Below are 23,379 nucleotides of genomic sequence, written 5' to 3'. Positions count from 1 at the left end.
GAAGCCCTGCTGATTTTCTCTCTTCCCAGCAAGCAAAGATGCTTCTGCACAAGCTTTCCTGCCCTTTTCCTGCACCAAATGGGATTCTGATCCACTTTTAGTTTTCCATGTCTGCCGCAGCAATAGCAAAGGCCTTGCTGGCTATTTCCTACTTTTCCATTTCACAGCTTTCAAGAGCTAAAAGCTCCCTTGTGCAGAGGCACTGTGCCTTGCAGATAGCAGCCATGGAGGACTATCAAATTCCTAGGCAAACAGAGTTCTCTTGAATTAGCCCATTTTAATCTGGCCGGAGTGACTTAGAATGCCATTGCTAAGAATGCTGATGATTTCTCCTTTGAAGAGGTGGTTGTAGATGCGAGGAGAAAGGAGGTTCCAAACGATAGGTAACGGCCTGTCCCTCATGTTTCTCTCTTGCCACAGATGACAGAAGCAGCAGCAGTCTCTGCCCCGGCTCCCTCTGCTCCTGGAGAAGAAGCCAAAGAGGAGCAAAAGGAGCAAGACGACCACGAGCCTGCAGCTGTGGTCACAGCAGAGCCTGATGCTTCCAAGGGAGTAAGTGCCAGTTGTGGGTGGTGCTGTCTTTAGTGCAAGGCAGAGCTGCAAGTTTCTGAGCAGCCAGCACTTGCTGTTGCTGGCTGAGGATGCTGAGTGCTGGAATCCCGCAGGACGCGGCCATTTCCTGCAGGCAGGGACAGCTAGAAATTGGCCTTTGGCCTGTCACCTTGAGGCACCCAAGAGCTGGGGGCTGCGGCTCAGCTTCTGCCTGCTTGGCTCAGTGAAGCTCTATCTCTGGGCTTCTGCAGGGCCGTGGCCAAGGGCACAGGTGCTCGTGCTGGAGGTCACAGGGCTTTCTTTAGTTGTTTTCCCTTTGTGCAAAGGTGTGTTTGGCTTGTGGAAGTGTTCTGCAGTTTTCTGCAGCAGTTCTTCGCTTGTACAGTCTCTTTTGGCTTTTGATAAGCTGCAAGGAGATGATTGCGTTGTCCATGAAGCTGGGGTAGGCCATTCTTGTGGGGTGAGGCCAAAGAAAGCAAGTGCCTTGTAGGGAAGGCTTCTTGCCAGGCAAAAAGCAGAAGGGGCGAGTTTCTGTGGTTGCGTTTTGGGATGAAGCCTGCAGCTTTGGAAATGGCATTAGTGCCTCGGGTGGGGGTGAAGCTGCAAGTCCTTGACTGCTGTCTTGTGTTGCTGAGAAGAGGAAGGACATCTTGGAATTGTGGGTGCTGTATTTGACGTCAAAGGGGCAAGTTTGTGGTGGGGGAGCTGCGTGGGCCCAAAGGACCCAGGGGTGCCGGTCAAGAGCAGCTGAAGGTGGGCCAGCGCGTGGCCAGGGAGCCAGGAAGGCCAAGGGCGTCCTGGCCTGTGTCAGCAAGAGTGGGGCAGCAGGAGCAGGGCAGGGAGCGTCCCCCTGGGCTGGGCAGCGCTGCGGCCACAGCTGGGAGTGCTGTGCCCAGTTGTGGGCCCCTGTGAAGCAGAAAGTCCTTGAGGGGCTGGAGCGTGTGCAGAGGAGGACACGGGAGCTGGGGAAGGCTGTGGAGCGCAAGGCCAAGGAGGAGGTGCTGAGGGAGCTTTAGCCTGGACAACGGGAGGCTCGTCAGGGCCCTTCAGGCACACTTCCATAGATCCATAGAGGACAGCGCTCACCCCAAGGCCTGCTTCCCTGCCAAACATCCCCGCTCTGCATGCAAGGGCTTTAGCCACCTGAGGAGGTGACACTTCCAATTTGTGGTTTCTTGGCTTGCTAGGAGGAGAAGCCCTGCTGATTTTCTCTCTTCCCAGCAAGCAAAGATGCTTCTGCACAAGCTTTCCTGCCCTTTTCCTGCACCAAATGGGATTCTGATCCACTTTTAGTTTTCCATGTCTGCCGCAGCAATAGCAAAGGCCTTGCTGGCTATTTCCTACTTTTCCATTTCACAGCTTTCAAGAGCTAAAAGCTCCCTTGTGCAGAGGCACTGTGCCTTGCAGATAGCAGCCATGGAGGACTATCAAATTCCTAGGCAAACAGAGTTCTCTTGAATTAGCCCATTTTAATCTGGCCGGAGTGACTTAGAATGCCATTGCTAAGAATGCTGATGATTTCTCCTTCGAAGAGGTGGTTGTAGATGCGAGGAGAAAGGAGGTTCCAAACGATAGGTAACGGCCTGTCCCTCATGTTTCTCTCTTGCCACAGATGACAGAAGCAGCAGCAGTCTCTGCCCCGGTTCCCTCTGCTCCTGGAGAAGAAGCCAAAGAGGAGCAAAAGGAGCAAGACGACCACGAGCCTGCAGCTGTGGTCACAGCAGAGCCTGATGCTTCCAAGGGAGTAAGTGCCAGTTGTGGGTGGTGCTGTCTTTAGTGCAAGGCAGAGCTGCAAGTTTCTGAGCAGCCAGCACTTGCTGTTGCTGGCTGAGGATGCTGAGTGCTGGAATCCCGCAGGATGCGGCCATTTCCTACAGGCAGGGACAGCTAGAAATTGGCCTTTGGCCTGTCACCTTGAGGCACCCAAGAGCTGGGGGCTGCGGCTCAGCTTCTGCCTGCTTGGCTCAGTGAAGCTCTATCTCTGGGCTTCTGCAGGGCCGTGGCCAAGGGCACAGGTGCTCGTGCTGGAGGTCACAGGGCTTTCTTTAGTTGTTTTCCCTTTGTGCAAAGGTGTGTTTGGCTTGTGGAAGTGTTCTGCAGTTTTCTGCAGCAGTTCTTCGCTTGTACAGTCTCTTTTGGCTTTTGATAAGCTGCAAGGAGATGATTGCGTTGTCCATGAAGCTGGGGTAGGCCATTCTTGTGGGGTGAGGCCAAAGAAAGCAAGTGCCTTGTAGGGAAGGCTTCTTGCCAGGCAAAAAGCAGAAGGGGCGAGTTTCTGTGGTTGCGTTTTGGGATGAAGCCTGCAGCTTTGGAAATGGCATTAGTGCCTCGGGTGGGGGTGAAGCTGCAAGTCCTTGACTGCTGTCTTGTGTTGCTGAGAAGAGGAAGGACATCTTGGAATTGTGGGTGCTGTATTTGACGTCAAAGGGGCAAGTTTGTGGTGGGGGAGCTGCGTGGGCCCAAAGGACCCAGGGGTGCCGGTCAAGAGCAGCTGAAGGTGGGCCAGCGCGTGGCCAGGGAGCCAGGAAGGCCAAGGGCGTCCTGGCCTGTGTCAGCAAGAGTGGGGCAGCAGGAGCAGGGCAGGGAGCGTCCCCCTGGGCTGGGCAGCGCTGCGGCCACAGCTGGGAGTGCTGTGCCCAGTTGTGGGCCCCTGTGAAGCAGAAAGTCCTTGAGGGGCTGGAGCGTGTGCAGAGGAGGACACGGGAGCTGGGGAAGGCTGTGGAGCGCAAGGCCAAGGAGGAGGTGCTGAGGGAGCTTTAGCCTGGACAACGGGAGGCTCGTCAGGGCCCTTCAGGCACACTTCCATAGATCCATAGAGGACAGCGCTCACCCCAAGGCCTGCTTCCCTGCCAAACATCCCCGCTCTGCATGCAAGGGCTTTAGCCACCTGAGGAGGTGACACTTCCAATTTGTGGTTTCTTGGCTTGCTAGGAGGAGAAGCCCTGCTGATTTTCTCTCTTCCCAGCAAGCAAAGATGCTTCTGCACAAGCTTTCCTGCCCTTTTCCTGCACCAAATGGGATTCTGATCCACTTTTAGTTTTCCATGTCTGCCGCAGCAATAGCAAAGGCCTTGCTGGCTATTTCCTACTTTTCCATTTCACAGCTTTCAAGAGCTAAAAGCTCCCTTGTGCAGAGGCACTGTGCCTTGCAGATAGCAGCCATGGAGGACTATCAAATTCCTAGGCAAACAGAGTTCTCTTGAATTAGCCCATTTTAATCTGTCCGGAGTGACTTAGAATGCCATTGCTAAGAATGCTGATGATTTCTCCTTCCAAGAGGTGGTTGTAAATGCGAGGAGAAAGGAGGTTCTAAACGATAGGTAACGGCCTGTCCCTCATGTTTCTCTCTTGCCACAGATGACAGAAGCAGCAGCAGTCTCTGCCCCGGCTCCCTCTGCTCCTGGAGAAGAAGCCAAAGAGGAGCAAAAGGAGCAAGACGACCACGAGCCTGCAGCTGTGGTCACAGCAGAGCCTGATGGTTCCAAGGGAGTAAGTGCCAGTTGTGGGTGGTGCTGTCTTTAGTGCAAGGCAGAGCTGCAAGTTTCTGAGCAGCCAGCACTTGCTGTTGCTGGCTGAGGATGCTGAGTGCTGGAATCCCGCAGGATGCGGCCATTTCCTACAGGCAGGGACAGCTAGAAATTGGCCTTTGGCCTGTCACCTTGAGGCACCCAAGAGCTGGGGGCTGCGGCTCAGCTTCTGCCTGCTTGGCTCAGTGAAGCTCTGTCTCTGGGCTTCTGCAGGGCCGTGGCCAAGGGCACAGGTGCTCGTGCTGGAGGTCACGGGGCTTTCTTTAGTTGTTTTCCCTTTGTGCAAAGGTGTGTTTGGCTTGTGGAAGTGTTCTGCAGTTTTCTGCAGCAGTTCTTCGCTTGTACAGTCTCTTTTGGCTTTTGATAAGCTGCAAGGAGATGATTGCGTTGTCCATGAAGCTGGGGCAGGCCATTCTTGTGGGGTGAGGCCAAAGAAAGCAAGTGCCTTGTAGGGAAGGCTTCTTGCCAGGCAAAAAGCAGAAGGGGCGAGTTTCTGTGGTTGCGTTTTGGGATGAAGCCTGCAGCTTTGGAAATGGCATTTGTGGCTCGGGTGGGGGTGAAGCTGCAAGTCCTTGACTGCTGTCTTGTGTTGCTGAGAAGAGGAAGGACATCTTGGAATTGTGGGTGCTGTATTTGACGTCAAAGGGGCAAGTTTGTGGTGGGGGAGCTGCGTGGGCCCAAAGGACCCAGGGGTGCCGGTCAAGAGCAGCTGAAGGTGGGCCAGCGCGTGGCCAGGGAGCCAGGAAGGCCAAGGGCGTCCTGGCCTGTGTCAGCAAGAGTGGGGCAGCAGGAGCAGGGCAGGGAGCGTCCCCCTGGGCTGGGCAGCGCTGCGGCCACAGCTGGGAGTGCTGTGCCCAGTTGTGGGCCCCTGTGAAGCAGAAAGTCCTTGAGGGGCTGGAGCGTGTGCAGAGGAGGACACGGGAGCTGGGGAAGGCTGTGGAGCGCAAGGCCAAGGAGGAGGTGCTGAGGGAGCTTTAGCCTGGACAACGGGAGGCTCGTCAGGGCCCTTCAGGCACACTTCCATAGATCCATAGAGGACAGCGCTCACCCCAAGGCCTGCTTCCCTGCCAAACATCCCCGCTCTGCATGCAAGGGCTTTAGCCACCTGAGGAGGTGACACTTCCAATTTGTGGTTTCTTGGCTTGCTAGGAGGAGAAGCCCTGCTGATTTTCTCTCTTCCCAGCAAGCAAAGATGCTTCTGCACAAGCTTTCCTGCCCTTTTCCTGCACCAAATGGGATTCTGATCCACTTTTAGTTTTCCATGTCTGCCGCAGCAATAGCAAAGGCCTTGCTGGCTATTTCCTACTTTTCCATTTCACAGCTTTCAAGAGCTAAAAGCTCCCTTGTGCAGAGGCACTGTGCCTTGCAGATAGCAGCCAGGGAGGACTATCAAATTCCTAGGCAAACAGAGTTCTCTTGAATTAGCCCATTTTAATCTGGCCGGAGTGACTTAGAATGCCATTGCTAAGAATGCTGATGATTTCTCCTTCGAAGAGGTGGTTGTAGATGCGAGGAGAAAGGAGGTTCCAAACGATAGGTAACGGCCTGTCCCTCATGTTTCTCTCTTGCCACAGATGACAGAAGCAGCAGCAGTCTCTGCCCCGGTTCCCTCTGCTCCTGGAGAAGAAGCCAAAGAGGAGCAAAAGGAGCAAGACGACCACGAGCCTGCAGCTGTGGTCACAGCAGAGCCTGATGCTTCCAAGGGAGTAAGTGCCAGTTGTGGGTGGTGCTGTCTTTAGTGCAAGGCAGAGCTGCAAGTTTCTGAGCAGCCAGCACTTGCTGTTGCTGGCTGAGGATGCTGAGTGCTGGAATCCCGCAGGATGCGGCCATTTCCTACAGGCAGGGACAGCTAGAAATTGGCCTTTGGCCTGTCACCTTGAGGCACCCAAGAGCTGGGGGCTGCGGCTCAGCTTCTGCCTGCTTGGCTCAGTGAAGCTCTGTCTCTGGGCTTCTGCAGGGCCGTGGCCAAGGGCACAGGTGCTCGTGCTGGAGGTCACGGGGCTTTCTTTAGTTGTTTTCCCTTTGTGCAAAGGTGTGTTTGGCTTGTGGAAGTGTTCTGCAGTTTTCTGCAGCAGTTCTTCACTTGTACACTCTCTTTTGGCTTTTGATAAGCTGCAAGGAGATGATTGTGTTGTCCATGAAGCTGGGGCAGGCCATTCTTGTGGGGTGAGGCCAAAGGAAGCAAGTGCCTTGTAGGGAAGGCTTCTTGCCAGGCAAAAAGCAGAAGGGGCGAGTTTCTGTGGTTGCGTTTTGGGATGAAGCCTGCAGCTTTGGAAATGGCATTAGTGCCTCGGGTGGGGGTGAAGCTGCAAGTCCTTGACTGCTGTCTTGTGTTGCTGAGAAGAGGAAGGACATCTTGGAATTGTGGGTGCTGTATTTGACGTCAAAGGGGCAAGTTTGTGGTGGGGGAGCTGCGTGGGCCCAAAGGACGCAGGGGTGCCGGTCAAGAGCAGCTGAAGGTGGGCCAGCGCGTGGCCAGGGAGCCAAGGAGGCCAACGGCGTCCTGGCCTGTGTCAGCAAGAGTGGGGCAGCAGGAGCAGGGCAGGGAGCGTCCCCCTGGGCTGGGCAGCGCTGCGGCCACAGCTGGGAGTGCTGTGCCCAGTTGTGGGCCCCTGTGAAGCAGAAAGTCCTTGAGGGGCTGGAGCGTGTGCAGAGGAGGACACGGGAGCTGGGGAAGGCTGTGGAGCGCAAGGCCAAGGAGGAGGTGCTGAGGGAGCTTTAGCCTGGACAACGGGAGGCTCGTCAGGGCCCTTCAGGCACACTTCCATAGATCCATAGAGGACAGCGCTCACCCCAAGGCCTGCTTCCCTGCCAAACATCCCCGCTCTGCATGCAAGGGCTTTAGCCACCTGAGGAGGTGACACTTCCAATTTGTGGTTTCTTGGCTTGCTAGGAGGAGAAGCCCTGCTGATTTTCTCTCTTCCCAGCAAGCAAAGATGCTTCTGCACAAGCTTTCCTGCCCTTTTCCTGCACCAAATGGGATTCTGATCCACTTTTAGTTTTCCATGTCTGCCGCAGCAATAGCAAAGGCCTTGCTGGCTATTTCCTACTTTTCCATTTCACAGCTTTCAAGAGCTAAAAGCTCCCTTGTGCAGAGGCACTGTGCCTTGCAGATAGCAGCCATGGAGGACTATCAAATTCCTAGGCAAACAGAGTTCTCTTGAATTAGCCCATTTTAATCTGGCCGGAGTGACTTAGAATGCCATTGCTAAGAATGCTGATGATTTCTCCTTTGAAGAGGTGGTTGTAGATGCGAGGAGAAAGGAGGTTCCAAACGATAGGTAATGGCCTGTCCCTCATGTTTCTCTCTTGCCACAGATGACAGAAGCAGCAGCAGTCTCTGCCCCGGTTCCCTCTGCTCCTGGAGAAGAAGCCAAAGAGGAGCAAAAGGAGCAAGACGACCACGAGCCTGCAGCTGTGGTCACAGCAGAGCCTGATGCTTCCAAGGGAGTAAGTGCCAGTTGTGGGTGGTGCTGTCTTTAGTGCAAGGCAGAGCTGCAAGTTTCTGAGCAGCCAGCACTTGCTGTTGCTGGCTGAGGATGCTGAGTGCTGGAATCCCGCAGGACGCGGCCATTTCCTGCAGGCAGGGAGAGCTAGAAATTGGCCTTTGGCCTGTCACCATGAGGCACCCAAGAGCTGGGGGCTGCGGCTCAGCTTCTGCCTGCTTGGCTCAGTGAAGCTCTGTCTCTGGGCTTCTGCAGGGCCGTGGCCAAGGGCACAGGTGCTCGTGCTGGAGGTCACAGGGCTTTCTTTAGTTGTTTTCCCTTTGTGCAAAGGTGTGTTTGGCTTGTGGAAGTGTTCTGCAGTTTTCTGCAGCAGTTCTTCGCTTGTACAGTCTCTTTTGGCTTTTGATAAGCTGCAAGGAGATGATTGCGTTGTCCATGAAGCTGGGGTAGGCCGTTCTTGTGGGGTGAGGCCAAAGAAAGCAAGTGCCTTGTAGGGAAGGCTTCTTGCCAGGCAAAAAGCAGAAGGGGCGAGTTTCTGTGGTTGCGTTTTGGGATGAAGCCTGCAGCTTTGGAAATGGCATTAGTGCCTCGGGTGGGGGTGAAGCTGCAAGTCCTTGACTGCTGTCTTGTGTTGCTGAGAAGAGGAAGGACATCTTGGAATTGTGGGTGCTGTATTTGACGTCAAAGGGGCAAGTTTGTGGTGGGGGAGCTGCGTGGGCCCAAAGGACCCAGGGGTGCCGGTCAAGAGCAGCTGAAGGTGGGCCAGCGCGTGGCCAGGGAGCCAGGAAGGCCAAGGGCGTCCTGGCCTGTGTCAGCAAGAGTGGGGCAGCAGGAGCAGGGCAGGGAGCGTCCCCCTGGGCTGGGCAGCGCTGCGGCCACAGCTGGGAGTGCTGTGCCCAGTTGTGGGCCCCTGTGAAGCAGAAAGTCCTTGAGGGGCTGGAGCGTGTGCAGAGGAGGACACGGGAGCTGGGGAAGGCTGTGGAGCGCAAGGCCAAGGAGGAGGTGCTGAGGGAGCTTTAGCCTGGACAACGGGAGGCTCGTCAGGGCCCTTCAGGCACACTTCCATAGATCCATAGAGGACAGCGCTCACCCCAAGGCCTGCTTCCCTGCCAAACATCCCCGCTCTGCATGCAAGGGCTTTAGCCACCTGAGGAGGTGACACTTCCAATTTGTGGTTTCTTGGCTTGCTAGGAGGAGAAGCCCTGCTGATTTTCTCTCTTCCCAGCAAGCAAAGATGCTTCTGCACAAGCTTTCCTGCCCTTTTCCTGCACCAAATGGGATTCTGATCCACTTTTAGTTTTCCATGTCTGCCGCAGCAATAGCAAAGGCCTTGCTGGCTATTTCCTACTTTTCCATTTCACAGCTTTCAAGAGCTAAAAGCTCCCTTGTGCAGAGGCACTGTGCCTTGCAGATAGCAGCCAGGGAGGACTATCAAATTCCTAGGCAAACAGAGTTCTCTTGAATTAGCCCATTTTAATCTGGCCGGAGTGACTTAGAATGCCATTGCTAAGAATGCTGATGATTTCTCCTTCGAAGAGGTGGTTGTAGATGCGAGGAGAAAGGAGGTTCCAAACGATAGGTAACGGCCTGTCCCTCATGTTTCTCTCTTGCCACAGATGACAGAAGCAGCAGCAGTCTCTGCCCCGGTTCCCTCTGCTCCTGGAGAAGAAGCCAAAGAGGAGCAAAAGGAGCAAGACGACCACGAGCCTGCAGCTGTGGTCACAGCAGAGCCTGATGCTTCCAAGGGAGTAAGTGCCAGTTGTGGGTGGTGCTGTCTTTAGTGCAAGGCAGAGCTGCAAGTTTCTGAGCAGCCAGCACTTGCTGTTGCTGGCTGAGGATGCTGAGTGCTGGAATCCCGCAGGACGCGGCCATTTCCTACAGGCAGGGACAGCTAGAAATTGGCCTTTGGCCTGTCACCTTGAGGCACCCAAGAGCTGGGGGCTGCGGCTCAGCTTCTGCCTGCTTGGCTCAGTGAAGCTCTATCTCTGGGCTTCTGCAGGGCCGTGGCCAAGGGCACAGGTGCTCGTGCTGGAGGTCACAGGGCTTTCTTTAGTTGTTTTCCCTTTGTGCAAAGGTGTGTTTGGCTTGTGGAAGTGTTCTGCAGTTTTCTGCAGCAGTTCTTCGCTTGTACAGTCTCTTTTGGCTTTTGATAAGCTGCAAGGAGATGATTGCGTTGTCCATGAAGCTGGGGTAGGCCATTCTTGTGGGGTGAGGCCAAAGAAAGCAAGTGCCTTGTAGGGAAGGCTTCTTGCCAGGCAAAAAGCAGAAGGGGCGAGTTTCTGTGGTTGCGTTTTGGGATGAAGCCTGCAGCTTTGGAAATGGCATTAGTGCCTCGGGTGGGGGTGAAGCTGCAAGTCCTTGACTGCTGTCTTGTGTTGCTGAGAAGAGGAAGGACATCTTGGAATTGTGGGTGCTGTATTTGACGTCAAAGGGGCAAGTTTGTGGTGGGGGAGCTGCGTGGGCCCAAAGGACCCAGGGGTGCCGGTCAAGAGCAGCTGAAGGTGGGCCAGCGCGTGGCCAGGGAGCCAGGAAGGCCAAGGGCGTCCTGGCCTGTGTCAGCAAGAGTGGGGCAGCAGGAGCAGGGCAGGGAGCGTCCCCCTGGGCTGGGCAGCGCTGCGGCCACAGCTGGGAGTGCTGTGCCCAGTTGTGGGCCCCTGTGAAGCAGAAAGTCCTTGAGGGGCTGGAGCGTGTGCAGAGGAGGACACGGGAGCTGGGGAAGGCTGTGGAGCGCAAGGCCAAGGAGGAGGTGCTGAGGGAGCTTTAGCCTGGACAACGGGAGGCTCGTCAGGGCCCTTCAGGCACACTTCCATAGATCCATAGAGGACAGCGCTCACCCCAAGGCCTGCTTCCCTGCCAAACATCCCCGCTCTGCATGCAAGGGCTTTAGCCACCTGAGGAGGTGACACTTCCAATTTGTGGTTTCTTGGCTTGCTAGGAGGAGAAGCCCTGCTGATTTTCTCTCTTCCCAGCAAGCAAAGATGCTTCTGCACAAGCTTTCCTGCCCTTTTCCTGCACCAAATGGGATTCTGATCCACTTTTAGTTTTCCATGTCTGCCGCAGCAATAGCAAAGGCCTTGCTGGCTATTTCCTACTTTTCCATTTCACAGCTTTCAAGAGCTAAAAGCTCCCTTGTGCAGAGGCACTGTGCCTTGCAGATAGCAGCCATGGAGGACTATCAAATTCCTAGGCAAACAGAGTTCTCTTGAATTAGCCCATTTTAATCTGTCCGGAGTGACTTAGAATGCCATTGCTAAGAATGCTGATGATTTCTCCTTCCAAGAGGTGGTTGTAAATGCGAGGAGAAAGGAGGTTCTAAACGATAGGTAACGGCCTGTCCCTCATGTTTCTCTCTTGCCACAGATGACAGAAGCAGCAGCAGTCTCTGCCCCGGCTCCCTCTGCTCCTGGAGAAGAAGCCAAAGAGGAGCAAAAGGAGCAAGACGACCACGAGCCTGCAGCTGTGGTCACAGCAGACCCTGATGCTTCCAAGGGAGTAAGTGCCAGTTGTGGGTGGTGCTGTCTTTAGTGCAAGGCAGAGCTGCAAGTTTCTGAGCAGCCAGCACTTGCTGTTGCTGGCTGAGGATGCTGAGTGCTGGAATCCCGCAGGATGCGGCCATTTCCTACAGGCAGGGACAGCTAGAAATTGGCCTTTGGCCTGTCACCTTGAGGCACCCAAGAGCTGGGGGCTGCGGCTCAGCTTCTGCCTGCTTGGCTCAGTGAAGCTCTGTCTCTGGGCTTCTGCAGGGCCGTGGCCAAGGGCACAGGTGCTCGTGCTGGAGGTCACGGGGCTTTCTTTAGTTGTTTTCCCTTTGTGCAAAGGTGTGTTTGGCTTGTGGAAGTGTTCTGCAGTTTTCTGCAGCAGTTCTTCGCTTGTACAGTCTCTTTTGGCTTTTGATAAGCTGCAAGGAGATGATTGCGTTGTCCATGAAGCTGGGGCAGGCCATTCTTGTGGGGTGAGGCCAAAGAAAGCAAGTGCCTTGTAGGGAAGGCTTCTTGCCAGGCAAAAAGCAGAAGGGGCGAGTTTCTGTGGTTGCGTTTTGGGATGAAGCCTGCAGCTTTGGAAATGGCATTTGTGGCTCGGGTGGGGGTGAAGCTGCAAGTCCTTGACTGCTGTCTTGTGTTGCTGAGAAGAGGAAGGACATCTTGGAATTGTGGGTGCTGTATTTGACGTCAAAGGGGCAAGTTTGTGGTGGGGGAGCTGCGTGGGCCCAAAGGACCCAGGGGTGCCGGTCAAGAGCAGCTGAAGGTGGGCCAGCGCGTGGCCAGGGAGCCAGGAAGGCCAAGGGCGTCCTGGCCTGTGTCAGCAAGAGTGGGGCAGCAGGAGCAGGGCAGGGAGCGTCCCCCTGGGCTGGGCAGCGCTGCGGCCACAGCTGGGAGTGCTGTGCCCAGTTGTGGGCCCCTGTGAAGCAGAAAGTCCTTGAGGGGCTGGAGCGTGTGCAGAGGAGGACACGGGAGCTGGGGAAGGCTGTGGAGCGCAAGGCCAAGGAGGAGGTGCTGAGGGAGCTTTAGCCTGGACAACGGGAGGCTCGTCAGGGCCCTTCAGGCACACTTCCATAGATCCATAGAGGACAGCGCTCACCCCAAGGCCTGCTTCCCTGCCAAACATCCCCGCTCTGCATGCAAGGGCTTTAGCCACCTGAGGAGGTGACACTTCCAATTTGTGGTTTCTTGGCTTGCTAGGAGGAGAAGCCCTGCTGATTTTCTCTCTTCCCAGCAAGCAAAGATGCTTCTGCACAAGCTTTCCTGCCCTTTTCCTGCACCAAATGGGATTCTGATCCACTTTTAGTTTTCCATGTCTGCCGCAGCAATAGCAAAGGCCTTGCTGGCTATTTCCTACTTTTCCATTTCACAGCTTTCAAGAGCTAAAAGCTCCCTTGTGCAGAGGCACTGTGCCTTGCAGATAGCAGCCAGGGAGGACTATCAAATTCCTAGGCAAACAGAGTTCTCTTGAATTAGCCCATTTTAATCTGGCCGGAGTGACTTAGAATGCCATTGCTAAGAATGCTGATGATTTCTCCTTCGAAGAGGTGGTTGTAGATGCGAGGAGAAAGGAGGTTCCAAACGATAGGTAACGGCCTGTCCCTCATGTTTCTCTCTTGCCACAGATGACAGAAGCAGCAGCAGTCTCTGCCCCGGTTCCCTCTGCTCCTGGAGAAGAAGCCAAAGAGGAGCAAAAGGAGCAAGACGACCACGAGCCTGCAGCTGTGGTCACAGCAGAGCCTGATGCTTCCAAGGGAGTAAGTGCCAGTTGTGGGTGGTGCTGTCTTTAGTGCAAGGCAGAGCTGCAAGTTTCTGAGCAGCCAGCACTTGCTGTTGCTGGCTGAGGATGCTGAGTGCTGGAATCCCGCAGGATGCGGCCATTTCCTACAGGCAGGGACAGCTAGAAATTGGCCTTTGGCCTGTCACCTTGAGGCACCCAAGAGCTGGGGGCTGCGGCTCAGCTTCTGCCTGCTTGGCTCAGTGAAGCTCTGTCTCTGGGCTTCTGCAGGGCCGTGGCCAAGGGCACAGGTGCTCGTGCTGGAGGTCACGGGGCTTTCTTTAGTTGTTTTCCCTTTGTGCAAAGGTGTGTTTGGCTTGTGGAAGTGTTCTGCAGTTTTCTGCAGCAGTTCTTCACTTGTACACTCTCTTTTGGCTTTTGATAAGCTGCAAGGAGATGATTGTGTTGTCCATGAAGCTGGGGCAGGCCATTCTTGTGGGGTGAGGCCAAAGGAAGCAAGTGCCTTGTAGGGAAGGCTTCTTGCCAGGCAAAAAGCAGAAGGGGCGAGTTTCTGTGGTTGCGTTTTGGGATGAAGCCTGCAGCTTTGGAAATGGCATTAGTGCCTCGGGTGGGGGTGAAGCTGCAAGTCCTTGACTGCTGTCTTGTGTTGCTGAGAAGAGGAAGGACATCTTGGAATTGTGGGTGCTGTATTTGACGTCAAAGGGGCAAGTTTGTGGTGGGGGAGCTGCGTGGGCCCAAAGGACGCAGGGGTGCCGGTCAAGAGCAGCTGAAGGTGGGCCAGCGCGTGGCCAGGGAGCCAAGGAGGCCAACGGCGTCCTGGCCTGTGTCAGCAAGAGTGGGGCAGCAGGAGCAGGGCAGGGAGCGTCCCCCTGGGCTGGGCAGCGCTGCGGCCACAGCTGGGAGTGCTGTGCCCAGTTGTGGGCCCCTGTGAAGCAGAAAGTCCTTGAGGGGCTGGAGCGTGTGCAGAGGAGGACACGGGAGCTGGGGAAGGCTGTGGAGCGCAAGGCCAAGGAGGAGGTGCTGAGGGAGCTTTAGCCTGGACAACGGGAGGCTCGTCAGGGCCCTTCAGGCACACTTCCATAGATCCATAGAGGACAGCGCTCACCCCAAGGCCTGCTTCCCTGCCAAACATCCCCGCTCTGCATGCAAGGGCTTTAGCCACCTGAGGAGGTGACACTTCCAATTTGTGGTTTCTTGGCTTGCTAGGAGGAGAAGCCCTGCTGATTTTCTCTCTTCCCAGCAAGCAAAGATGCTTCTGCACAAGCTTTCCTGCCCTTTTCCTGCACCAAATGGGATTCTGATCCACTTTTAGTTTTCCATGTCTGCCGCAGCAATAGCAAAGGCCTTGCTGGCTATTTCCTACTTTTCCATTTCACAGCTTTCAAGAGCTAAAAGCTCCCTTGTGCAGAGGCACTGTGCCTTGCAGATAGCAGCCATGGAGGACTATCAAATTCCTAGGCAAACAGAGTTCTCTTGAATTAGCCCATTTTAATCTGGCTGGAGTGACTTAGAATGCCATTGCTAAGAATGCTGATGATTTCTCCTTTGAAGAGGTGGTTGTAGATGCGAGGAGAAAGGAGGTTCCAAACGATAGGTAATGGCCTGTCCCTCATGTTTCTCTCTTGCCACAGATGACAGAAGCAGCAGCAGTCTCTGCCCCGGTTCCCTCTGCTCCTGGAGAAGAAGCCAAAGAGGAGCAAAAGGAGCAAGACGACCACGAGCCTGCAGCTGTGGTCACAGCAGAGCCTGATGCTTCCAAGGGAGTAAGTGCCAGTTGTGGGTGGTGCTGTCTTTAGTGCAAGGCAGAGCTGCAAGTTTCTGAGCAGCCAGCACTTGCTGTTGCTGGCTGAGGATGCTGAGTGCTGGAATCCCGCAGGACGCGGCCATTTCCTGCAGGCAGGGAGAGCTAGAAATTGGCCTTTGGCCTGTCACCATGAGGCACCCAAGAGCTGGGGGCTGCGGCTCAGCTTCTGCCTGCTTGGCTCAGTGAAGCTCTGTCTCTGGGCTTCTGCAGGGCCGTGGCCAAGGGCACAGGTGCTCGTGCTGGAGGTCACAGGGCTTTCTTTAGTTGTTTTCCCTTTGTGCAAAGGTGTGTTTGGCTTGTGGAAGTGTTCTGCAGTTTTCTGCAGCAGTTCTTCGCTTGTACAGTCTCTTTTGGCTTTTGATAAGCTGCAAGGAGATGATTGCGTTGTCCATGAAGCTGGGGTAGGCCGTTCTTGTGGGGTGAGGCCAAAGAAAGCAAGTGCCTTGTAGGGAAGGCTTCTTGCCAGGCAAAAAGCAGAAGGGGCGAGTTTCTGTGGTTGCGTTTTGGGATGAAGCCTGCAGCTTTGGAAATGGCATTAGTGCCTCGGGTGGGGGTGAAGCTGCAAGTCCTTGACTGCTGTCTTGTGTTGCTGAGAAGAGGAAGGACATCTTGGAATTGTGGGTGCTGTATTTGACGTCAAAGGGGCAAGTTTGTGGTGGGGGAGCTGCGTGGGCCCAAAGGACCCAGGGGTGCCGGTCAAGAGCAGCTGAAGGTGGGCCAGCGCGTGGCCAGGGAGCCAGGAAGGCCAAGGGCGTCCTGGCCTGTGTCAGCAAGAGTGGGGCAGCAGGAGCAGGGCAGGGAGCGTCCCCCTGGGCTGGGCAGCGCTGCGGCCACAGCTGGGAGTGCTGTGCCCAGTTGTGGGCCCCTGTGAAGCAGAAAGTCCTTGAGGGGCTGGAGCGTGTGCAGAGGAGGACACGGGAGCTGGGGAAGGCTGTGGAGCGCAAGGCCAAGGAGGAGGTGCTGAGGGAGCTTTAGCCTGGACAACGGGAGGCTCGTCAGGGCCCTTCAGGCACACTTCCATAGATCCATAGAGGACAGCGCTCACCCCAAGGCCTGCTTCCCTGCCAAACATCCCCGCTCTGCATGCAAGGGCTTTAGCCACCTGAGGAGGTGACACTTCCAATTTGTGGTTTCTTGGCTTGCTAGGAGGAGAAGCCCTGCTGATTTTCTCTCTTCCCAGCAAGCAAAGATGCTTCTGCACAAGCTTTCCTGCCCTTTTCCTGCACCAAATGGGATTCTGATCCACTTTTAGTTTTCCATGTCTGCCGCAGCAATAGCAAAGGCCTTGCTGGCTATTTCCTACTTTTCCATTTCACAGCTTTCAAGAGCTAAAAGCTCCCTTGTGCAGAGGCACTGTGCCTTGCAGATAGCAGCCAGGGAGGACTATCAAATTCCTAGGCAAACAGAGTTCTGTTGAATTAGCCCATTTTAATCTGTCCGGAGTGACTTAGAATGCCATTGCTAAGAATGCTGATGATTTCTCCTTCGAAGAGGTGGTTGTAGATGCGAGGAGAAAGGAGGTTCCAAACGATAGGTAACGGCCTGTCCCTCATGTTTCTCTCTTGCCACAGATGACAGAAGCAGCAGCAGTCTCTGCCCCGGTTCCCTCTGCTCCTGGAGAAGAAGCCAAAGAGGAGCAAAAGGAGCAAGACGACCACGAGCCTGCAGCTGTGGTCACAGCAGAGCCTGATGCTTCCAAGGGAGTAAGTGCCAGTTGTGGGTGGTGCTGTCTTTAGTGCAAGGCAGAGCTGCAAGTTTCTGAGCAGCCAGCACTTGCTGTTGCTGGCTGAGGATGCTGAGTGCTGGAATCCCGCAGGACGCGGCCATTTCCTACAGGCAGGGACAGCTAGAAATTGGCCTTTGGCCTGTCACCTTGAGGCACCCAAGAGCTGGGGGCTGCGGCTCAGCTTCTGCCTGCTTGGCTCAGTGAAGCTCTATCTCTGGGCTTCTGCAGGGCCGTGGCCAAGGGCACAGGTGCTCGTGCTGGAGGTCACAGGGCTTTCTTTAGTTGTTTTCCCTTTGTGCAAAGGTGTGTTTGGCTTGTGGAAGTGTTCTGCAGTTTTCTGCAGCAGTTCTTCGCTTGTACAGTCTCTTTTGGCTTTTGATAAGCTGCAAGGAGATGATTGCGTTGTCCATGAAGCTGGGGTAGGCCATTCTTGTGGGGTGAGGCCAAAGAAAGCAAGTGCCTTGTAGGGAAGGCTTCTTGCCAGGCAAAAAGCAGAAGGGGCGAGTTTCTGTGGTTGCGTTTTGGGATGAAGCCTGCAGCTTTGGAAATGGCATTAGTGCCTCGGGTGGGGGTGAAGCTGCAAGTCCTTGACTGCTGTCTTGTGTTGCTGAGAAGAGGAAGGACATCTTGGAATTGTGGGTGCTGTATTTGACGTCAAAGGGGCAAGTTTGTGGTGGGGGAGCTGCGTGGGCCCAAAGGACCCAGGGGTGCCGGTCAAGAGCAGCTGAAGGTGGGCCAGCGCGTGGCCAGGGAGCCAGGAAGGCCAAGGGCGTCCTGGCCTGTGTCAGCAAGAGTGGGGCAGCAGGAGCAGGGCAGGGAGCGTCCCCCTGGGCTGGGCAGCGCTGCGGCCACAGCTGGGAGTGCTGTGCCCAGTTGTGGGCCCCTGTGAAGCAGAAAGTCCTTGAGGGGCTGGAGCGTGTGCAGAGGAGGACACGGGAGCTGGGGAAGGCTGTGGAGCGCAAGGCCAAGGAGGAGGTGCTGAGGGAGCTTTAGCCTGGACAACGGGAGGCTCGTCAGGGCCCTTCAGGCACACTTCCATAGATCCATAGAGGACAGCGCTCACCCCAAGGCCTGCTTCCCTGCCAAACATCCCCGCTCTGCATGCAAGGGCTTTAGCCACCTGAGGAGGTGACACTTCCAATTTGTGGTTTCTTGGCTTGCTAGGAGGAGAAGCCCTGCTGATTTTCTCTCTTCCCAGCAAGCAAAGATGCTTCTGCACAAGCTTTCCTGCCCTTTTCCTGCACCAAATGGGATTCTGATCCACTTTTAGTTTTCCATGTCTGCCGCAGCAATAGCAAAGGCCTTGCTGGCTATTTCCTACTTTTCCATTTCACAGCTTTCAAGAGCTAAAAGCTCCCTTGTGCAGAGGCACTGTGCCTTGCAGATAGCAGCCATGGAGGACTATCAAATTCCTAGGCAAACAGAGTTCTCTTGAATTAGCCCATTTTAATCTGGCCGGACTGACTTAGAATGCCATTGCTAAGAATGCTGATGATTTCTCCTTCCAAGAGGTGGTTGTAGATGCGAGGAGAAAGGAGGTTCCAAACGATAGGTAACGGCCTGTCCCTCATGTTTCTCTCTTGCCACAGATGACAGAAGCAGCAGCAGTCTCTGCCCCGGCTCCCTCTGCTCCTGGAGAAGAAGCCAAAGAGGAGCAAAAGGAGCAAGACGACCACGAGCCTGCAGCTGTGGTCACAGCAGACCCTGATGCTTCCAAGGGAGTAAGTGCCAGTTGTGGGTGGTGCTGTCTTTAGTGCAAGGCAGAGCTGCAAGTTTCTGAGCAGCCAGCACTTGCTGTTGCTGGCTGAGGATGCTGAGTGCTGGAATCCCGCAGGATGCGGCCATTTCCTGCAGGCAGGGACAGCTAGAAATTGGCCTTTGGCCTGTCACCTTGAGGCACCCAAGAGCTGGGGGCTGCGGCTCAGCTTCTGCCTGCTTGGCTCAGTGAAGCTCTGTCTCTGGGCTTCTGCAGGGCCGTGGCCAAGGGCACAGGTGCTCGTGCTGGAGGTCACGGGGCTTTCTTTAGTTGTTTTCCCTTTGTGCAAAGGTGTGTTTGGCTTGTGGAAGTGTTCTGCAGTTTTCTGCAGCAGTTCTTCGCTTGTACAGTCTCTTTTGGCTTTTGATAAGCTGCAAGGAGATGATTGCGTTGTCCATGAAGCTGGGGCAGGCCATTCTTGTGGGGTGAGGCCAAAGGAAGCAAGTGCCTTGTAGGGAAGGCTTCTTGCCAGGCAAAAAGCAGAAGGGGCGAGTTTCTGTGGTTGCGTTTTGGGATGAAGCCTGCAGCTTTGGAAATGGCATTAGTGCCTCGGGTGGGGGTGAAGCTGCAAGTCCTTGACTGCTGTCTTGTGTTGCTGAGAAGAGGAAGGACATCTTGGAATTGTGGGTGCTGTATTTGACGTCAAAGGGGCAAGTTTGTGGTGGGGGAGCTGCGTGGGCCCAAAGGACCCAGGGGTGCCGGTCAAGAGCAGCTGAAGGTGGGCCAGCGCGTGGCCAGGGAGCCAAGGAGGCCAACGGCGTCCTGGCCTGTGTCAGCAAGAGTGGGGCAGCAGGAGCAGGGCAGGGAGCGTCCCCCTGGGCTGGGCAGCGCTGCGGCCACAGCTGGGAGTGCTGTGCCCAGTTGTGGGCCCCTGTGAAGCAGAAAGTCCTTGAGGGGCTGGAGCGTGTGCAGAGGAGGACACGGGAGCTGGGGAAGGCTGTGGAGCGCAAGGCCAAGGAGGAGGTGCTGAGGGAGCTTTAGCCTGGACAACGGGAGGCTCGTCAGGGCCCTTCAGGCACACTTCCATAGATCCATAGAGGACAGCGCTCACCCCAAGGCCTGCTTCCCTGCCAAACATCCCCGCTCTGCATGCAAGGGCTTTAGCCACCTGAGGAGGTGACACTTCCAATTTGTGGTTTCTTGGCTTGCTAGGAGGAGAAGCCCTGCTGATTTTCTCTCTTCCCAGCAAGCAAAGATGCTTCTGCACAAGCTTTCCTGCCCTTTTCCTGCACCAAATGGGATTCTGATCCACTTTTAGTTTTCCATGTCTGCCGCAGCAATAGCAAAGGCCTTGCTGGCTATTTCCTACTTTTCCATTTCACAGCTTTCAAGAGCTAAAAGCTCCCTTGTGCAGAGGCACTGTGCCTTGCAGATAGCAGCCATGGAGGACTATCAAATTCCTAGGCAAACAGAGTTCTCTTGAATTAGCCCATTTTAATCTGGCTGGAGTGACTTAGAATGCCATTGCTAAGAATGCTGATGATTTCTCCTTTGAAGAGGTGGTTGTAGATGCGAGGAGAAAGGAGGTTCCAAACGATAGGTAATGGCCTGTCCCTCATGTTTCTCTCTTGCCACAGATGACAGAAGCAGCAGCAGTCTCTGCCCCGGTTCCCTCTGCTCCTGGAGAAGAAGCCAAAGAGGAGCAAAAGGAGCAAGACGACCACGAGCCTGCAGCTGTGGTCACAGCAGAGCCTGATGCTTCCAAGGGAGTAAGTGCCAGTTGTGGGTGGTGCTGTCTTTAGTGCAAGGCAGAGCTGCAAGTTTCTGAGCAGCCAGCACTTGCTGTTGCTGGCTGAGGATGCTGAGTGCTGGAATCCCGCAGGACGCGGCCATTTCCTGCAGGCAGGGACAGCTAGAAATTGGCCTTTGGCCTGTCACCTTGAGGCACCCAAGAGCTGGGGGCTGCGGCTCAGCTTCTGCCTGCTTGGCTCAGTGAAGCTCTATCTCTGGGCTTCTGCAGGGCCGTGGCCAAGGGCACAGGTGCTCGTGTTGGAGGTCACAGGGCTTTCTTTGGTTGTTTTCCCTTTGTGCAAAGGTGTGTTTGGCTTGTGGAAGTGTTCTGCAGTTTTCTGCAGCAGTTCTTCGCTTGTACAGTCTCTTTTGGCTTTTGATAAGCTGCAAGGAGATGATTGCGTTGTCCATGAAGCTGGGGTAGGCCATTCTTGTGGGGTGAGGCCAAAGGAAGCAAGTGCCTTGTAGGGAAGGCTTCTTGCCAGGCAAAAAGCAGAAGGGGCGAGTTTCTGTGGTTGCGTTTTGGGATGAAGCCTGCAGCTTTGGAAATGGCATTTGTGGCTCGAGTGGGGGTGAAGCTGCAAGTCCTTGACTGCTGTCTTGTGTTGCTGAGAAGAGGAAGGACATCTTGGAATTGTGGGTGCTGTATTTGACGTCAAAGGGGCAAGTTTGTGGTGGGGGAGCTGCGTGGGCCCAAAGGACCCAGGGGTGCCGGTCAAGAGCAGCTGAAGGTGGGCCAGTGCGTGGCCAGGGAGCCAAGAAGGCCAAGGGCGTCCTGGCCTGTGTCAGCAAGAGTGGGGCAGCAGGAGCAGGGCAGTGAGCGTCCCCCTGGGCTGGGCAGCGCTGCGGCCACAGCTGGGAGTGCTGTGCCCAGTTGTGGGCCCCTGTGAAGCAGAAAGTCCTTGAGGGGCTGGAGCGTGTGCAGAGGAGGACACGGGAGCTGGGGAAGGCTGTGGAGTGCAAGGCCAAGGAGGAGGTGCTGAGGGAGCTTTAGCCTGGACAACGGGAGGCTCGTCAGTGACCTCCAGGCAGAGTTCCATAAATCCCTGCAAGATAGTGCTCACTACAAATGCTATTTCTTCTACAAATATCATCTCACTGCATCCAAGTGTTTTTGACACTTCATTTGGTGACTCTTTCATGTTGTGGTTTCTTCCTTTGTTGGGAGGAGAAGTCCTGTTCAGTTTCTCATTTCTCAGCAAGGCAAGGCTATTTTCCTCAAACTTTTCTGCCTTTGTCCAGCACTTGTTGAGATTCTGCTTGCATTTTCTTTTGTAAGGTGACATTTTTGGAGGATGCAGTATTTTTGCATGAGATCACATTGTTTGGGGCAGGGAGCTTGGTGCAGAAGGAGCTGTTCTGGTGCCAGGCCAGTCAACAGGGCCTTGCACTTCGCATCCATATTGACAGTACCTCTGCCTTTTTGCAGCCCAGGGAATCAGTAAACGTGGTGTTTGGGAATTGAGCAGGAAATCAATGCTCTTGCATTCCAGATTGTCCTCAGAGATCAGAGGAGGTGGAAGGGGCTGGGCTTTATTTCTGATTACAGCCCCTTTAGCACTCTCAGTGTCATCAAGTCCAAGAGAAGCACTTGGCCAAGCACAGATGCTGCAAGAGTGCCATTCCCAGTGCAATGCTCTGGATCTGATTGCATTCCATAAGGACCTAAGTGCTCCAGATTCCCTGGGAGTGTGGTTTATTGAAGCAATAGGAGAGCAATCTCAGGATTGCTGCTGATCAGGGCAATGGCTACCAAGTGTGTGTAGCAACAGAAACTATAGGAAAGAGAGATTATAAGAGTGAGTTCTATCTTTCTCTCTCTCTCTCTCTCTCTCTATCTATTTGTCATTTGCATAATTGAATCTTCTTGGCTCTGGTCCAAAGCAGTTGGAGGTGCAAAGTTCACTTAAAGCATCCCTTTCAGGAGAGGATTAGAGACACGTTCTGTTGACCGATTCTGAGCAGGCAGAGCTGTTTCCCCCTCCAGATATGGTGGTTTTTTTCCCCTCAGAGCTGTTTTCCTCCTCCAGCCTCTTCGACCTGAGGCCCCCAGTTAATTCTTTAATTTCTGCCTGTCCTAGAGAGGTGGAAGAATTCCATGTTTTAGGTGGTGAAGAGAACATGAACTCCAGAAGTGTCTCTCATAAAGGGTGAGCTCACCCAGGAAGCCACCTGCAGAGGCAGGATGGAGCTGTGGGACTGGGCTGGGTGTCAGTCACTACTGAAAGACAAACAGGACATGGCAGGAGCAGAGGGAGGCCCTCACCAGACCCCTGAGAAATGCCACACCTTCCCTGTCAGCTGCCTGAGAGGCTGTTGGAGCTTCAGCCCCCGATGGCCCCTGATTGTAGTGCCAGGGTCACTTTGGAATCTGTGCCTCCCCACAGGCAGAGAATGACCCAGGAGAGCAGCAGCACAGTGCTCTGGGAACGTGTGAGCCCATCAGTCCTTGAGTCTTGGAACACAAATGTCCTATGGAAAGTTGAAACCCATCTTCTCTTGCTTTCTGTGCAGATTCTTCCAGAGAAAGAGCAGGAGCAGATTGCATTATCAGAGATGCCATGCCAGACTCAGGGAGAGCTGAGAGCCCGAGAGCAGGAAGAGCAGCTCAGGCAGCAGGTGGAAGAGCCACAGGAGAATGGCCAGGTAAGCCTGACTTGCCAGGTGTCAGAGGGAAAGGGCAGGAAGAGGTGCATAAAACAGAGCTCTTGGGAGTGAGGAGGCCAGGAGTCCCAGAGGCACTGAAAGCACAGAGGCTTGGAATCTGCAGAGATCAGCACTGGGACAAGAGGGTTCCATTGGAAGCAGGTGTGGGTAGGGAAGCAGAAAGAAGTGGCTGAATAAATGTGATTTTGAGGCTGCAAGAGGAAAAAGCTGAGCCTTATGGCAGCTCCCAGTCACTTGCTCTGCATTTGTGTGTACAGAGCATCAAGGCAGAGCCACAAGCAGAGCAGCCCGAAGCTCAGAGTGCCATCATGGAAGTAAAGAAGAACCAGGAAGAGACGAGAAGAATTCAAGAGGAGATGAATCTCCATCAGCAGAGGGGCGATCAACAAAACCAGGTGAGTGAAAGAGTGGCAGCCACTCCATTCATGAAAGATCCTCTCTCTCGTATTTTACAGAACTTGAAGGAACAGCTGGACACAGACTTTCAGAAAGCTCACGCTAAGATCATGGCAAGGGAGAAGAGGCAGGAGGAAGAAATTAAAATCATCAGAGAAAAACTTAATCCCCTCCCTCAGGCTCTACAAAAGCAAGTGAGTGAAAGAGGGATAGCCACTGCAGTCACCAAACTGGTGGTTTCTGCCCTTCTGGCCTTCCCAGTGCAGAGCAGCAGGGAGCGGGGTGATGCCTCTGAGTGCCATCCTGCTCTAGTGTGTATCACAGTCACTCAGAAGGACATTTCCTGGTGTGCTGAATCTCAGCTGCTGCCCTGGACAGTGGGACTTGTCCTTTGGCCTTTTGGCCAGCAGTCATCCAAATTGATTCCTGCTGGCCTGTTCCTGCTCTCCTTGTTTCTTGAGGTGTTTTTACAGGGGAATATGGTGACCCAGATGGAGGATTGAAACAAGCTGTCTGTATCCCTTGTAAATCTGTTCTTTCCTCACAGTCAGTGACTCT

The 23,379-nt window shown here is 54.6% G+C and overlaps 1 protein-coding gene and 1 long non-coding RNA gene across 2 annotated transcripts in view; both read left to right on the top strand.

Annotated features, from left to right (window-relative positions):
• Positions 1–23,379, top strand: part of LOC128822611 (serine/threonine-protein kinase PAK 3-like) — a 68,801-nt gene that overhangs the window by 36,145 nt on the left and 9,277 nt on the right. The gene's annotated exons all lie outside the window — the stretch shown is intronic.
• Positions 3,981–22,746, top strand: LOC128822620 (uncharacterized). The gene is made up of 3 exons (XR_008441519.1): positions 3,981–4,040; positions 22,273–22,404; positions 22,683–22,746. It is a non-coding gene; the product is annotated as an uncharacterized LOC128822620 (long non-coding RNA).

This window comes from Vidua macroura, chromosome Z (genome assembly GCF_024509145.1).
Source record: "Vidua macroura isolate BioBank_ID:100142 chromosome Z, ASM2450914v1, whole genome shotgun sequence".
NCBI classification, from domain to species: domain Eukaryota; kingdom Metazoa; phylum Chordata; class Aves; order Passeriformes; family Viduidae; genus Vidua; species Vidua macroura.
The sequence above is the reverse complement of the archived record's forward strand: the minus strand, read 5'-3'. Positions and strand labels throughout refer to the sequence as shown.